Source organism: Canis aureus, chromosome 9 (genome assembly GCF_053574225.1).
Source record: "Canis aureus isolate CA01 chromosome 9, VMU_Caureus_v.1.0, whole genome shotgun sequence".
In the NCBI taxonomy this organism is placed as follows: Eukaryota; Metazoa; Chordata; class Mammalia; order Carnivora; family Canidae; genus Canis; species Canis aureus.
Window position 1 is genome coordinate 40,356,778 of NC_135619.1, and position 17,252 is coordinate 40,374,029.

Here is a 17,252-nt window from a genome sequence, read left to right on the forward strand (position 1 = left end):
TTTGGAAATCTATGTGAAAGTTCAAGATAAGAAAATAATAAGTAATGCTGGGGTGCCTGGGTGGCTCAGCAGTTGAGCGTCTGCCTTTGGCTCAGGGTGTGATCCCAGTATCCGGGATCGAGTCCTGCATTGGGCTCCCTGCACAGAGCCTGCTTCTGCTCCCTCTGCCTATGTCTCTGCCTTTCTCTCTGTATCTCTCCTGAATAAATAAATAAATCTTAAAAAATTTTAAAAATAATAAGTAATGGTATCAAACTTGATTTAGAGACCGTCACTAGCAGATATATGGAGAATGACTCAGTGTATGGTTGCTGGGAGATTAGTGGGGAAGCTATACAGTCTTCTAGGCAAAAGTTCTGGTGGTGGAGATGAAGAGGATGGGTTTGAGAGAGATGTAGGGCGTGACAGAGCTAGGAGTTAGTAACTAATTATATGGGAAGTGAGGGAGAGGAAGTAATCAAAGATGGTGTCCCATTGTCTGGCTTCAGCAAGTAGTTGAGTTTATTAAAATGTGAATAACGGAAAGACAAACAGATGTGGGTTATGTGACCTCAAAAGGTCAGCTTTAAATAAGTAGCATCTATAATACCTGACAAATATCCAGGTATTATCATTACAGGCACAGATCTGGGGTCCAGAAGACAGTTAGGTAGTTCAGTGATCTTAAAGTATGATCTCTAGACAGCAACATCATGGAAACTTGTTAGAAATGCAAATTCTTGCACTCCATTTTGGATCTAGTGAATCAGAAAATCTGGGAGTGGGGTCCAGAAATTTGTTTTAACAAGCTCTCCAGGTGATTCTGATTCATGCTAAAGTTTGAGAACTACTAGTATATATCTCCAACATTTAGAAGTTTTGTAGAGGGGGATGAGTAAGCAAAGGATCCCAAGGAATGATGAGAGTTGTAGCAAGAAAACTGGGGAAGTGTGGAGTCAGAAGTGAAATGAAGGAGAGGTCAGCTGTGTGGAATGCTTCTCAGAAGCCAAAGTTAGGACTGTAATGCATCCGTTGATTTAACAACATGCATCTTATTGGCGATTGTAGCCAGAACAATTATGAGGGAATGGGGGGGCAAATAGCCTGATGAATGTGGGCTAAGGAATGAGTGGAAGATAGAAAAGCGAGATGGCACATTACACTTTGATAAGCTTGCCTTAGAACAGGAAATGAAAGATGAGTAATAGTTGATGGGGAATGTGGGGTTGAGGTTTTTTTAAATTGTGTTTTTAGCATACATCTAGAAAAGTGCATAAACCACAAGTATATATATATATAGCTCGACTCAGAGAAGTTGGTGAACAAACTCAATTGTTTTTTTTTTTTTTTAATTTTTATTTATTTATGATAGTCACAGAGAGAGAGAGAGAGAGGCGCAGAGACATAGGCAGAGGGAGAAGCAGGCTCCATGCACCGGGAGCCTGATGTGGGATTCGATCCCGGGTCTCCAGGATCGCGCCCTGGGCCAAAGGCAGGCGCCAAACCGCTGTGCCACCCAGGGATCCCAAACTCAATTGTTTTTAAATCATTTTTAATTATTAGAAAAAACTTTTGAGATATAATGGATATATAGCATTATATTAATTTCAGGTGTTCAATATTTGTATGTATTGCAAAATGATCAACACAGTAAGTCTAGTTAACATCATCACCATACCAAACTGAATTGTTTTTGATCATGAAAGTGGAGAACAATAAGAATGATAGCCTTTCCTGGGAGCACAGCTGCATTCTACGTCAGCCCAAGCCTGCTCTCCATAGGATGGTTCACCTGAGCCCTTAGCCTGAGCAGTAGCTATCCTTTCTCCAGGCAGCCTGTAAAACTCAGCCAGCTTGTGAGAGTTCAGCTCCAGGGATGGGTCCTAACTGGTTTGAATTCATCATAGTGATATCATTCTTCTTGGCAATGATTGGTTCAGTACCTGGTCTTGGCCAATCAGAGCAATTTTTACTGGTAAAGGGTTGGCCAACCAAACCAAGTTGATCCAGTCTGAAGAAAAAGCTTTAACTTAAGGTTCAGACGGTTGAGGTTCACTGTCTTTCACTGGCTGGAGCAGCAGGTGTGTTTCTCTTGTAGCTGCTTATGGGCTTCCTTTCAACAGTGGAGTAAACCAGCTAGAAGACAAAACCTACACACAAAGGAGGGCAGAACAAGAAAATTGTAGAGAAATGGTGCCAAAGCCCTGACTGTATTATGCTCCCAGTTCTTGAAACCTGTGACTTTCCTGCTATAGGAGATAAGTGTGATTATTAATTTGACCTATTTGGTTCAGGTTTTCTGTTGCTTAGAGCTGAAGGTGTCCTAAAACAGCTAGGTATCATTGTTCTTTTGTGTACTAGATAAGGAAACTAAGACTCAGAGTTGGAATCACTTGTTTTAGATCATGCAACTGGATATTTGAACACATATGGGCTAGATTTTTTTAAAAAAAGGTTTTATTTATTTATTCATGAGAGACCCATACAGAGACATAGGCAGAAGGAGAATCAGGCTCTCTGCCGGGGTGCCCCATGCAGAACTCAATCCCAGGACTCTGGGATCACGACCTGAGCCAAAGGCAGACCCTCAACTGCAGAGCCACCCAGGCGTCCCAAGATCTCTTAAATATATAAACTCCTGTGCAGTATGGTTTCAGCTAGTCTCTATTTACCAGAAGCACAACAGAAAACAGATTACATCAACAAATAGAGTAAGCAGAGTTTAATAACTAGGCCCTTTACAAACGTGTGAACAGGATTAAATGAAACAAAAAATAGGTAAATGAGGCTCCCCCAGGCTAGCAAGAGACAAGAATCATTTATCCTACTATATTTAAAGAGGCAAGGATGAAGTGAGGAGATGGGAGACTATTAGGGGAAACTGGAGAGGAGTCACCCCCTGGGGCTAAGTTCTTCAGTAGAGGGTTGCAGCCATGACCCAAACTGGCAAGTCAGTGAAGGAACCTGGGTGATAAATATTGTGATTGTTTTCTTTTCTACCCTTCCAGTCTCCTGTAGGCTCCCTTGAGAAGTTAGTGAGCACAGAACTTGGGTGACACAGTCCATAGAACAGGAAATAGAGCCAGAAGAGGGTGCAGAACAGACTTGGATGAGCAAGTGGGAAATATTCTGCAGAAGGAATCTTTTGCTTCCCACCAGCTTCTCAAATTTGCCTAATGTTGCAGATTGGTTAACCTTAGAAGACTGGCTTGCAGGATATTCAGTAAGAAGTGTTGTTTTGTTTTGTTTTGTTTTGTTTTTGTAATCAACATCCATGGAAGAAGAGCAAAGATGGGAGAAGATGAAGTGCAATTCAGTGCCGAAAAAAAGACTCAGCTAAACATGGTGGCTGGGTGGCACTTGGGAACTCTTCCAGGTTTGGGGTAAGGGACTTGGGCCTTCTATAGCCCTATGATGTTCAGCCATTGGATGCAGACTCTGAGTATCCAAATGTGACTGTCAACTCAGACCTTTTGTCAACAACCCTTACAGTGTTTGTATTTCCCTTTCTCAAGTGTACAGTCTCTCAAACCAAGAGCCTACATCCTACATCTCTGGGGAAGGATTGGGGGATCACTCCTTGTATACTTGCCATGGGTTCTTCCTTCTGGAGATCTGACTTCTTCATTCAGTGAGTTCTGAGTCTGAAACCTGGCTCAGGTGTGAAGACTGATAAACGAATCATGACTTCCTATTGGGGTAACTGCCTTCAGACTCCTGACTAATCATCTTGGATTTCTTTTTTTTTTTTTTAATTTTTTTTTTTATTTATTTATGATAGTCACACAGAGAGAGAGAGAGAGGCAGAGACATAGGCAGAGGGAGAAGCAGGCTCCATGCACCGGGAGCCCGACGTGGGATTCGATCCTGGGTCTCCAGGATCGCGCCCTGGGCCAAAGGCAGGCGCCAAACTGCTGCACCACCCAGGGATCCCGGATTTCTTTTATATAGATTGAAAGCACCTTTACTGACTGCCCATCTAGTTCAGCCCTGTAGAAGCTTTTGTCTATTAACCATCTCTATAACCCCCAGCTGGTCAGGTCCCCTTTTTCTGACGCTTCAACCTTGCCACTCAAATTTGTATCCACTTGGCTTCTGGTTAAATGCTAACATATGGCCTTGGTGGTTTTGGAGATTTAACCTGCCCATTGTTGTCAGGCCTGACCCCATTTCTGCATCTCTTATCTGTACTGGCTTATGTAGGAGAGCCACCACCAGACTGCTTAGTGATGTTTTTGCCCCTCTCACCAGATATTCCTCATTGCTTTGATATATGGTCTATGCTTCTAGCTCTCCTGTGAAGTAAAATTAGCTGATGGCTTTTTCTGGCTTTACATAAACATCCTTTGGACATAACCATTTCTCTACATCTTTTAGCCTCTTTTTTCCATTGTCTGGCATAGTAAGTCTGCTATTTCTATTTCATTTAGTATGGGCCAACATCTTTTTTGTGCTTCTAGAAGCCATCCTAGCTGTGTATATCACTTTCAAAGGTCTTTGTTAGAGTGTTAAATCTGAAAGTTCATTCTCCCATGATACGGCATTATGTTTTATCCACCTGGGTCATGCACACCCAGAATCCAGTATTTTTCTTTAAGATTTTATTTATTCATGAGAGAGAGAGAGAGCAGAGACCTAGGCAGATGGAGAAGCAGGCTCCCCTTGAGGAGCCCGATGTGGGACTTGATCCCAGGATCTCAGGATCATGCCCTAAGTTGAAGGCAGACACTCAACTGCTGAGCCACCTAGGTGTCCCAGAATCTGGTCTTTCTTATACTCTTCTGGAGGTTCCATGTAGCTACTTTGGGGTATTGTTCCTCTTAGCATGTCTCCAAATGAGTTGTGCTGTGATTTAACCATAATTATTGGTCAAGTGGCCATATGGGAAAGTGGCCACTTAGCAGACGACATATTCCTTTGTATGGGTGAGATTGCTGCATGATCTTCAGGCAAAAGAAGGTTAGCCCTTCATTGGGAGGATTGGGCCATTTCCATAGACTTAGAGAGTTTAGGCAGGCTAGTGATTCAAAATTTTTGAGTCTATCAACCTAGATGTCTGCACTTCATATGTGGGCATCCTATTCCCTTTCGAAAAAGGGCCTGACTGGCACAGGTGATCTTCCATGGTTGGGAGAAACTTTGTTCCTAGGGAGTGTTCACAGCTCCCTCCTACTGAGGAGATAAGAACCACTTTATTCCATACTAAGGGAGTACTCTGCTTTTTAATTGCCAGTTTATTCATCTCAGCTTTTTCTTTTCTTTTTTTTTTTAATTTTTATTTATTTATGATAGTCATACAGAGAGAGAGAGAGAGAGAGAGAGGCAGAGACACAGGCAGAGGGAGAAGCAGGCTCCATGCACCGGGAGCCCGATGTGGGATTCGATCCTGGGTCTCCAGGATCGCGCCCTGGGCCAAAGGCAGGCGCTAAACCGCTGCACCACCCAGGGATCCCTCAGCTTTTTATTTTCTTTATCCAGAGCATCAACAGATGGCGACAGCAACCCTGTTCCACTGTCCTAACAGTTACTGCTTTCTCCAAATTGAGCTAATGCATTCTCTTCTACCAGTTCTTGTTTACCACCTGTAAAAATTTCAACAATTGCACTGTTTCATGTGCCCGGGACTATATGTGCTGCTCCTGTCATTAGTGATGGGTCCTCTTTGCCATCAGGTTGACAAAGCTTGATAGAAAATGGGATATTCTTGATAATCCTCCTGCCATCAGGTTTTTAGGAAGCAGAAGGGGAAGTTAAGCCTCAATATAGAGACAATAAAGCCTCTGCTGACCCCACAGGGACCTCTGAGGCTGATATGTCCCTTGTCCTAAATTGTAGTTAATCGGTCTTTGGCTTTGGGCTGCCCCAGAAGGAGGTCTGATTTGTAGATGAAGCGGCTTTGTTCACTCAGTTCAGATCTTCAGAGTATTGGCTGCTGCACTCATAGAAGCTGAGGAAATAAGTCCATTATTTGTTTTCAGCTTTGAGTTATAATCAACATATAACATTGTGAAAGTTTAAAGTGTGTGGTGTGTTAATCTGATATGTATATATTGCAAAATGATTACTACCATAGCATTAGCTAATACCTCCATCACATCACATAATTACCATTTTTTTGTGGTTAGAACATTTAAGATCCCTTAGCAACTTTCAAGTATATAATACAATATTAACTATAATCATCGTGCTGAACATTAGGTCCTCAGAACTTATTCATCTTATTAGGTGGAAATTTGGACCCTTTGACCATCCTTTCATTCTTTTTCTTTAATTGATATATAGTTGACATACAATATTCTATTTCTTTCAGGTGTACATCATAGTTTGATATTTTTAATATATTATGAAATAATCCCCATGATCAATGTAGTTACCATCTGTCACCAAACAAAGTTATCCCAATATTATTCACTATATTCTCTATGCTATGCATTACATCCCATGACTGACTGACTTTAGAACTGGAAGTTTGTGCTTTTTAATCCTTTCACCTATTTTGCCCCCCATATCTCTTGCCCCTGTGATAAACAAGTTTGTTACCTGATATGAGTGTGTTTGTTTTGATCGTTTTGTATTTAGATTCTACATGTCATTTTCTTTAGATAAACACTCAGAAGTGGAATTGATTGATCATATATTTTTATTTTAATTTTTTGAGGAACCCATAGTGGTTGCACCAATTTACATTACTACCAGTGGCGTATGAGTGTTCTTGGTGTTTCATTCTCTCTCTCTCTCTCTCTTTTTTAAAAGATTTTATTCATTCATTCATGAGAGATGCAGAGAGAGAGAGACAGAGACATAGGCAGAGGGAGAAGCAGGCTCCCTGCAGGGAACCTGATGCCAGACTTGATCCCAGGACCCGAGATCACGACCTGAGCCAAAGGCAGACACTCAACCACTGAGCCACCCAGGTGTCCAGGAGTGTTTCATTCTTGAAGGAGGATGTGGGTTGTCTGTCAGAACATGCTTCATATTCAAGTATGACTAGCTTTCAAGGTAAAGAAGCTTAGGCTAGGATGAAAAATACCTTGGAATGTAAGCAACATGAGGGCAATAATTTTTGTACATTTTGTGCATTTCTGTCTTCCTGGCACCTAGAACACTGCCTGGCCTGGAGCTTTGGCTCCAGGAGTAATTGTTTCTTTTTTATATATAAATTTATTTTTTATTGATGTTCAATTTGTCAACATATAGAATAATACCCAGTGCTCATCCCGTCAAGTGCCCACCTCAGTGCCCATCACCCAGTCACCCCCACCCCCCGCCCACCTCCCCTTCCATCACCCCTAGTTCGTTTCCCAGAGTTAGGAGTCTTTCATGTTCTGTCTCCCTTTCTGATATTTCCCACTCCAGGAGTAATTGTTGAATGACGCTGGTCACTCTTAGATTCCAACAGAGTATGCAGTGTGCCTTCCCACTGCTCTAGGCATAACTGTTTCTTCTAAATAAGATATTATGTTTTCTTTTTTTTGATATTTTTTCATTGCCATAAGCTAGTCATCAGTTTCAATCCATTATGTATTGATGTTAGTGAGTTAGTATTTATCAACTGATGTTAAAATGGAAAAAATCTAGTATTTTCCCCCCTGTTTTCTGAGACTTGGTTGACTGATTCCTCATGTTATTTTTGACTCAGATTTTTTAAAGTCACTGGACAACTTAAAATTCATTTGTATTTATGTGGTTAAATTTTCTTTTATTTCTTAAAGGTAGTGATGTGACCAAAATTAAAAATCTAACTTTTGTTTTAGGTTTAAAATATTTGACTTCTTCAGATTTTTTTTATGGGTGGAATAGCCAAATAGTAACACTCATTTACCATAAGGAGAGGACAAATACACAAACTGACCTAGAATATCTTTCCATTAGACATTGTGAACAAATAATGAAATGTAAGGAGCTAACATTCCTTAGGAAGCAATATTTAAAAAGAAATCTTTTCACAAATATCTATCATTAACAAGAATCACATCCGTTTACCTCCCATTTTTTCCTTTACATCGAGAATAGATGTAGATAGAAACATATGAATATGAATTACACAAATATATAACTTAGAGTCAGTTTATGTTCAGACAACTTGCACAGATTTATAGACTTAAGTTCTTTTGAAATATCAGTAATTCATATTACTCATCTTGTCAGCTCTTGACCTGTAGATTTAAATGTCTTTAATGGATACCAAAATTCATAAATATCACAGTCTCACTATAGAGTAAACTTCCAAATGATGATTTTAATAATACAGTAATAGCATCTGATAGTTAAGTGTTTTTTATGTGCCACACATTATGCTAAATACAGTGTCATCATCCTCCATAGTGCTTACAGGCATCATCACTCCAGAGCACTCATTCCTAGCCCCATATCCCCTACCAGTGGTACAGGTACTTGGTCTTTAGGGCTACTGTTCTTCACTGTTATTAACTTGCTGAATTCACTGACAATGACAACTAATAACAGTCATGAAAAGTGCCTTCTAATTCTAAAGGTTTTACTCTTTCACATCAGGTGAATTCATTTGGCCAGTTCTATGAAACTGATGTCCATCAAGATTCATCCAAAAAAAGAAATAGGAAAACATTGAAGATGGTCACACAATTCGTAGTTGCCTGGAGATTCTGCTCTCTTGTTCTTTTGGATCGCTAAACATGGCTTGCCTTGAACATTCTATTATTGAAGGTAAGAAGGTTTTGTCAAGCAGTTTTGGTCCAGACATTCCTTCTTCTGTGTGATATCTTTTTCATTTCCCGGGTTGACAGAAGCACTTGCCTAAGCTCTTGGTAATACCTCCCTCCCTCTCCTCTCTTCATACAAACACACACACACACACACACACACACACGCACACACACACACACATGATCTCCATGACAGGAATGATTTTCTTTGTAAAATGGAATTAACTGTAAAGTGTGCATTAGGTTTTGAACTACATAAGAGTGTGTTCTGGATCGTTTAATGCTCCCCAGCACTTTTCCCAGTAACTTGTACAGTCATTGGTTGAATGAGTAAATGCAAGAACAGATAAAAGCTCAGAATATGAGGACTGAATGGATATTTAGGCAAAAATAGCCATCTCGGGATTAAAATGTTGGGCATGTGGCTTAGTTATGAGTGCACACAAGCTGGATACACCATCAATAAACTTCTTTCCCCATTCCAGGAAGGACTGCTTACAACCTTTTGTCACTTGGCTCTCTGGATTGGAATAGGAATCTTTTTTCTAGTAGTTCACATAAATAGGATACCAAATAGTTGGTCCCTCTGTAATCAGTGACCTCCCCAGTTGGCTGACTGAATGAATGTCATTGTAAACTTTGAAATGCCCCCATATTGTAGAATTCATTTGCCACCAGCTGTTGAAGAGAGCAGAAAACTTCTTACTTTCTAGTGCCCCTTTACATAGAATATATTCTTCTATTTTTAGGTTCCTGTAATAGCCATATGCCTATTCTTTCCCTTCTATTAAACACATGCTCACTAGAAGAAACAACTTATGCTGACCGTTCAGGCCTTTGAATTGGATGGCTTTCAAAGGAAAGTCAGTATAGATCATTTCTCTAATCCCTCATATGATTAGGTTATCCCTACTCTATAAATTTCCTTTAAATAAGAGGCAATAACTAGAAGATGAGAAAGAACAGGACATTGGAAAGAAAGTTTTAAAAATGGATTCAAGTAGAATAAACCTTGGGAGACCTAACAGGGTCACATCTTTCTCAATATGGTGTCACAGTAGGAAGCCTGGCAGGAGATAATGATTTAGTGGATGTACCAATTAATAAGATGGAGAGGAAAAGTTAATAAAGTTCTTCCATTGAAATATTTTCTCCTCTCATCTTTTTTCTGTGTTGTCTGAAAGAAACAATGTTGCATCTGATATTCTGAATTTCCCTTTGTCTTAATTTGTAACAACCACATTGTGACATGTAGCATCTCAGTGCTGATGTGTAGGTGCTAAAGGGCAGTTTTTGAATAGTTCATCTGTGATGTGCAGGACAGTTATTCAGGTGATTAACTAGACTCTATTCAGGTCAGAAAAGAAATACTAGCCTGAGATTTCCTTGGTCCTTGTCACAGGTCAAGAGTATTCACCAACCAAGTTTGATTGAGCAATTCATTAGTGGATACTGTCTACCTTGTACTATAAAATTGGAAATTCTTGCCCAGTCAAAACTGATATACTGAGTTTTTCCTTTTTCTGCATTAATTTAAATGAACATAAAGTAGGATGACCTGTCCTCTCAATGCCACATCAGCTCCTCTGTATGATAACTCAGAGTCTGGCATTTCCCCCACTTTACTAGTAATTGCCTTCGTTAGAAACATTGCTAGGGCCATGAAAAATATATTCTAATATAAAATTTAATAAAAATAAATCAAAATTCAGGGCGAAGGGAATAAAGTGGTAGGTGACTCTTTGACAACTATTATAGGGATAACATCAAGATAATTGGTAATGAAAAATTTGTCATCCTGTTTCCAGTGAGCTGCGAAGGGGCTAATGACTTTATTTTGTGTAAAAACTAGCGTCTGCACAAAGTGTCAAGACATTAATATTGAGTCTGAAACTATGGAGTTGATGTTTTTAGGCACCACTTTTAATCTTGTGTCATTCTGATGACCAATTTCTAGGACGATCATTGGATCATTAAGGTTTGTTTATCAGTCTCATAGCCTAAACATTGCATTTGGGGCATAAAAATAGCCAACAAAAAGCAAGTGTAACAAATCATGTACCAAAACAAGAATGCACTTGTTTTAGGTATCTTTTTAAAGATTATTTTAAATTTGGGATTTTATGAAGACCAAATAAGTGATGGATTGAGATTGAAAGAGACCTTGGAAAGATTAGTACCCATTTTGCTAACAGATTTAAATACACCCTGAAGAGACCTTATAAATCACACAGCTACAACTACAATATGATCCTTCCTTATTAAGCTCTGGGGAAAACCCGTGCCCAGAGGAAATGTCTCATTCCTGGTTCTGTGTGCATCTCCTTCCTTTCATGTCATGGCTATTCTGTTCCTGCCCTGATTCTCTCCTGCTTTGCCTTCTGATCACTCAAATCCAACAGGTCACCTGCTGTGATCAGTGCAGCTTACCAATTCCAGAGTGTTCTTAGTTTCTCTTTCTGCAAATGTTCAAGGCTTAAACTTTAAATTCAGTTTTTACTAACTGCATTTTTGTCTGTATTGGGACATAAAACTGGGGGTTTCAAGGTACCATTTCTTTGATTAGATAAAATGCTTATTTTAGCTGCTACTGCTTGTAAAATATATATGTTGCAGAAGTGGACAGGCTTTATAGTCTCTGTTTTTTGGAAAAGGAGGAAATGACTTTCAGCCAGAGTACCTCTCAAATGTTGCAAGCCTGACAATGGAGTTTGTTTCACTCTATCAGTTTCCCCATACTGACATCAGGAGTTAAAGTGAATCATTTGCTACTTTATGGGGTTTTGTTTTTTAACCAGTTTATGTATCTTACGTTTGTGATTCACCAACTCTCAAGAAAAAGACCTGTTAAGAGGAAAGTGGTAGACAGTAGTGTGGAAGTTGTTCTAGTCCACAGACTGCACTACACTGACAACTACTGTGGGCTCCAGCCTCCACTTGGACACTGGTTAAGATAAAGTCCTTGAACCCTCAATAGAAGTTGTAATTTCTTCTCTGGTTATGTGAATATAGATACATGACAGAATGGGTGTAATGGAAACACAAGCGTATAGTCATTTACATGCACAATTGAGGGCTTACTGTGCACCAGACACTGTTCTAACTGCTTGATCTGTTTTAATTCCTCTAATTCTCTGAATACGTCCATTGGAATCATAATATTAATTCATCCCCCTAACACTTTTTTCTCTTAATGGAGGAGAGGAAGAGGAGAAGGAGAGAGAAAATCTGAAGCCGACTCCATGCCCAGTGCCAGAACCAGATGTAGGGCTCCATCCCATGACCATGAGATCTTGGCCAGAGCTGAAACCAAGAGTCCTGGTCTGTATTCAGCTGAGCCACCCGGGTGCCCCATGCCCCCTTACACTTTCAAAGTGTCCTTCACTCTGAGCTAGGTCATATTATAATTTTATAAGAGAGGGAGCAGGCACAGAGAAGTTAAATCATATGCCTAAAGCTACATAATTACTAAAAGTTAAAGCCTTGATTGGAACCCAAACAGTCAAATTCAAGTTCATGCCTTAAAGACTACCCTGTTTGTCTTTGCAGTACAATTTGGGAAGCCTAATTTTGCCCCAGCATCAACAGTTGAGGTAAAAAACAAAACGAAATAAAAAACCAGCAAAACCCCCAAAACCAAAACTTTATGTGATACCTTATTTTGCTGTTTAATTAATTCATAAATGTTATGTTCACTTTGTATTTCTGGTTGTTCTTCCTCCTCCTCTGAGTCCTTTAATATATAAACACACTTGGAAAGCATTTAATACTGTACTTTAGAAATAACTTCAGAAATTCAGTTTTCCCCTCTTATTCTGAGAGTATGGAATATATGGATATGATAGAAATAGTGGAAAAGGTAGAAGTCATAAGGAAAGTAGAAGCAATAAGTAGGAATAAGGATAAGCCCTACTTTCTATATTTTTCTAGGATTATTTCTGCATGCCACTTTCCTTGTTTTGTATTAGAATGGACAGAGAAATGACTAAGAATATGCATCTTTCTTGGGAAATACGAATTTCAACATCTTTTTAAAAAATCTTTTTGAAAAAAAAAATCTTTTTGAAGCTACAAAGATGTTTGAGATAATCTTTGCCTCTGTCCCTTAGTGATATAAACTCATCAAGGGCAGGAGTCTTATCTTAATCTTTCTGAATCCCCTATGGCTTGGGGTGCAGCAGGTTCACAGTAAATAGTTGTTGAATAAATGCTTAAGATGATAGGATCACCTCCTCTCTGAGTAAGTTAAGTCTTGAGTTCCTGGAAACCTACTGAAGCAATCCAATGTCTTGAGCCTGGCTCCTGTCCTCTTCTTAGCAGGGACTCATATTTACCAGCAGGTGGCAGCAAACCTTCATTTTCGCTCCTGGTTGGGGTGGAAGTGTCTCAGCCAAATTCTGTAGTTTGGATGTGTCCTGCCTTTCCCATGATGCCTTTTGGATCTAGTTTACTAAGAAATTCATCTCTATAAAAATTATCTTCAACTAGTTCCCCTTGAAAAAGAAATTAGGTTTTGATAGAAGGAATCAAATCTGATTGAAAATGAGCCCCCCAACCTTGCCAATTGTCCTAAGTTCTGTGTGCTGGCGATAGCAGACACTTTGGGAGATGCCATAGAAGAGGAAACTGTGGACAGAGTCCTCACTGGGAAAGCACTGGTTCTGCAGATAGACCACTGCCTCCACTGCCTATTAAAAATCTATCCTGCAGAGAGGGCAACTGGGAGATAGGATAGGGTGACCATTCATTGGGTGATCTAGCACAGCTTTATATCTGACGTTTCAACATATTTATGCTCCTCTACATTGTTTAAGTGTCCTTATTTGAATGATAAATGTTACGGTTACAAGTGGCATAATGTCCTGAGATAGGTCATCAGCTAAGAGTGAGATGGGAGTCAGACTCCAGGACTTGAGAGGTAGATAAAGAGAGGTTGGGAAGGAAGCAGAGATTCCTGAATAGAGGAGAACTTTGGGGCTGGGGAAAACTGTGTTTGTTTCCTTGCCTTCCATAGTTGGAGTGTTTGTAGCAAAATTGTGAAGGAGGTTGTACTTTTGCCCTGTCCTACAACATGCTTTACAGCTCCTATTTCTTTCTCCTGAGGATATCCTGGGTAGCTACATTTCAAGTTTAAGGAATGTGCTTTGAAGTGGGAGAGATCCAGCCATCAAGTGGCCTTAAGGGAAGGACTCTCCTGACACTGCTTTCCCATAGTAAGCTGACCATGCATCCTACAGATGGGCAGCTGTGTGTGTGTGTGTGTGTGTGTGTGTGTGTGTGTGTGGTGGGTCACATGGACAGGGGTTTATTTTTGGCAGGACCGTGAGCTAGCTTTAACACTCCAGTCATCCATGGAAGGTGATGTGGTTCTGTGAGGTGCTGTAGAATTGGATTTAAGAGGGTCCACTTTGCATATGGAGTGGAGTGACTTGAATTTAGACTCTGCCACTTGTTAGTTGTATGAATATAGATAAGTAACTCCTTAGTGTTACTAAGAATGGGGTTAGTAATGTTCACATTAGCCCAGTGCTTTACACTTGATAATATTGAATAAATTAGTTATTGTTAAAGCTGATTACATAGGAAAACTAAAATAAATGATGAAATGATGTGATTATTTTTGTGTGTGATATCAAGGGTTTTATACATATTTATAACTTTACTTTTTAAAGGCATCTAGTCCTTAATTAGTTCCATAAATTTTTTTTTAAGATTTTATTTATTTATTCAGGAGACAGGCAGAGACATACAGGCAGAGGGAGAAGCAGACTTCCCACAGGGATCCCCATGTGGGACTGGATCTTGGAACTCTGGGATTATACCCTGAGCAGAAGGCAGATACTCAACCGCTGAGCCACCCAGGTGTCCCAGTTGCATAATTGAAGACTCTTTTTTCCAGTTTTGAGATATCATTGCCATACAGTATAAGTTTAAGGAGCATAACATAATCATGTGACTTAAATTTTAAAATAATTAGCACAATAAGTTTAGTTAACACCCAAAATCTTATATAGATACAAAAAACCCTTTTCCCCCCTTGTGATGAGGACTCTTAGAATTTACTCTCAACACTGTTATAAGGTGTATATAAAAGTTAAGTGTCGTCTTCATGTAGTACATTACACCTCTGTACTAATAACCATACAACTCGGGGAATATGAAAAAGTAGTGAAAGGGATTATAGGGGAAAGGAGAGAAAATGAGTAGGAAAAATCAGAGAGGGTGACAAAACATGAGAGAGTCCTAACTCTGGGAAACAAACAAGGGGTAGTAGAAGAGGATGTCGGCAGGGTGATGGAGTGATTGGGTGATGGGCACTGAGGAGGCACTTGACGAGAGGAGCACTGGGTGTTTTACTGTATGTTGGAAAATTGAACTTCAATAAAAAAATATACATATAAAAAACCCTTACAACTGTAAGTTGAGTGGTTCAGTCAGTTAAGGATCTGCCTTCTGCTCAGGTCATGATCCCAGGGTCCTGAGAGAGAGCCCCTCCTTAGGCTCTCTGCTCAGTGGGGAGCCTGCTTCTCCCTCTGCCCCTCTCCCTGCTCATGCTTTCTTTCTCTCTAAAATAAATAAAATCTTTTTTTAAAAAAAGAAGAAATTCCAGTTAACATACAGTGTAATATTAGTTGCAGGCGTAACTTAGTGATTTACGTGATTTAGTGATTCAACACTTAAATACAGTACCTAGTGCTCACCATAACAAGTGTACTCCTTAATCCCCATTTTAAAATTAAGAAAAAAAAAGGGGAGAATGGTGCGGTGGGGGTGGGGTGTGGAGGGGGAAGCTGCAGCTCTTAGTGTGATTTGATATTAGTAGAATGCAGAGATGCTGAATCAGGGCCTGGACCTGGACTCCCTGCAGTCCAAGGCAGGCAGGCTTTTAACTAGCACTAGAGTCTAGTCCTTGAATAGTTACTTTCTGTAGATCGGAAGTTGTTTGCCCAAGGTATTGATTCTTACGCTGTGATGTTGACCAGCCAGCCCTCTAAAGGCTTTGCAAGAGAGATTTAAACTTGGGTGTTTAATGAGCTGAAGAATTTCTGCCAGAAATGCTTTTCTACTAGAAGATCCATCTTCCTTTGAAGATAGTAGTTTTTTTTCCCCCATTTTACCAGAAAGATCTGATTTGCCAAAACCCAGTAAATTGAGGCAAAAAGGTGAGACTTTCTGCCTTCAAGATTAATGAAACCAGAGCTTGGTGTGTGCACAAATCCTTCTGATCCCAGAGGCCTACAGAATAAAATGGAATAGCCTCCCTATTTGGGGCAATATTTTAATTCTCACCAAAGGCCAGAATGAGACCTTTAGAGACACAGAGGTCTGAAAAGAATTATGGTACCCACCCCTGACTGTCATGTAGTTCAATAACAATAAAAAAATTCTAAATCAAAATGTAAGTGTAAGAAAGTTAAGATAAACAGTTATAATTTCCTATGACTCTTGATAATTTTTTTGAAATATAAATTCTTTAATTCTTCATCTTCCTCTTTCTCCCTTTGCCCTCACTTTGCTGTTGCACTGCCTGGTGTGTGTTCCTAGTCTACCTATTTGGTAACTTCCTTACCTCCTGCCCAGAGAGTGGCATTTGTCCTGTATGGTACTTGGGTCACCTGCATCAGATCACATGGGGAGCTCAATAAATAAAGATTCCAGAGGAGTTCACACCCTTCCCAGACCTAACTCATCAAAATATCTGGGAGTGGAAACTGTTTCTTAATGAGGTCCCCAGGTGATGATTGAAACTGAAATAAAACTTAAGAAGCACACTTAGAATACTTAGAGTGTCATAGTCCTACAGCTTATAATTACTGGGGAAGTTCTTTTAAAAAAATAGGTAAATGATTATTCAGGGGAAAGGTCATGACTGGGAAGGATGTGAAAGGGCATGTTATAGTGCTGTTAGTGTTTTGCCAATCTAGCTACTGATTTTAGGACCAATTACAGATGAAATTTTCATCTGTAGAATTTACCACGCTGTACTTACGATGCATGTACCTTTCTGTGTGAATGTTAAACTTCAGTAAAAAGCAACACGAAACAGGGATCCCTGGGTGGCGCAGCGGTTTGGCGCCTGCCTTTGGCCCAGGGCGCGATCCTGGAGACCCGGGATCGAATCCCACGTCAGGCTCCCGGTGCATGGAGCCTGCTTCTCCCTCTGTCTGTGTCTCTGCCTCTCTCTCTCTGTGACTATCCTAAATAAATAAATAAAATATTAAAAAAAAAAAAAAAGCAACACGAAACAAAAATACAGATGGTCTCTCACAGCTTCTGCTTATTTAAGTAGCCTGGATGAGGCCTCTAGAATGTCTTGATGGAACGCTCCATTATGATTCTGTTGAGAATTTCATACTAGACCAGTGCAGTTCAATAGTAATATAAGCCACAACTGTATCTTAATTTTTTCTAGTAGCCACATTAAAAAAGTGAAACAGGTGAAATTAGTTAAAAATTTTTAACTCAAAATCTAAATGTCACTTAAAAATGTAAGCACTACAAAAATTGAGATATTTTGTATTTTGTTTTCCACATCGGATCTTTGAAATTTAGTGTATAGTTTATACTTGCTGCACATCTCAGTTTGAG

The 17,252-nt window shown here is 39.8% G+C and overlaps 2 long non-coding RNA genes across 2 annotated transcripts; one reads left to right on the forward strand and one right to left on the reverse strand.

The window, feature by feature from the left end:
• The first annotated feature begins 1,968 nt into the window (after positions 1 to 1,968).
• Positions 1,969 to 12,324, forward strand: LOC144320116 (uncharacterized). The gene is made up of 3 exons (XR_013385698.1): positions 1,969 to 2,060; positions 8,494 to 8,664; positions 11,863 to 12,324. It is a non-coding gene; the product is annotated as an uncharacterized LOC144320116 (long non-coding RNA).
• Positions 5,438 to 16,961, reverse strand: LOC144320117 (uncharacterized). The gene is made up of 3 exons (XR_013385700.1): positions 16,919 to 16,961; positions 16,665 to 16,716; positions 5,438 to 5,926 (listed from the first exon to the last, which is right to left on the reverse strand). It is a non-coding gene; the product is annotated as an uncharacterized LOC144320117 (long non-coding RNA).
• Between the last annotated feature and the right edge of the window lie 291 nt (positions 16,962 to 17,252).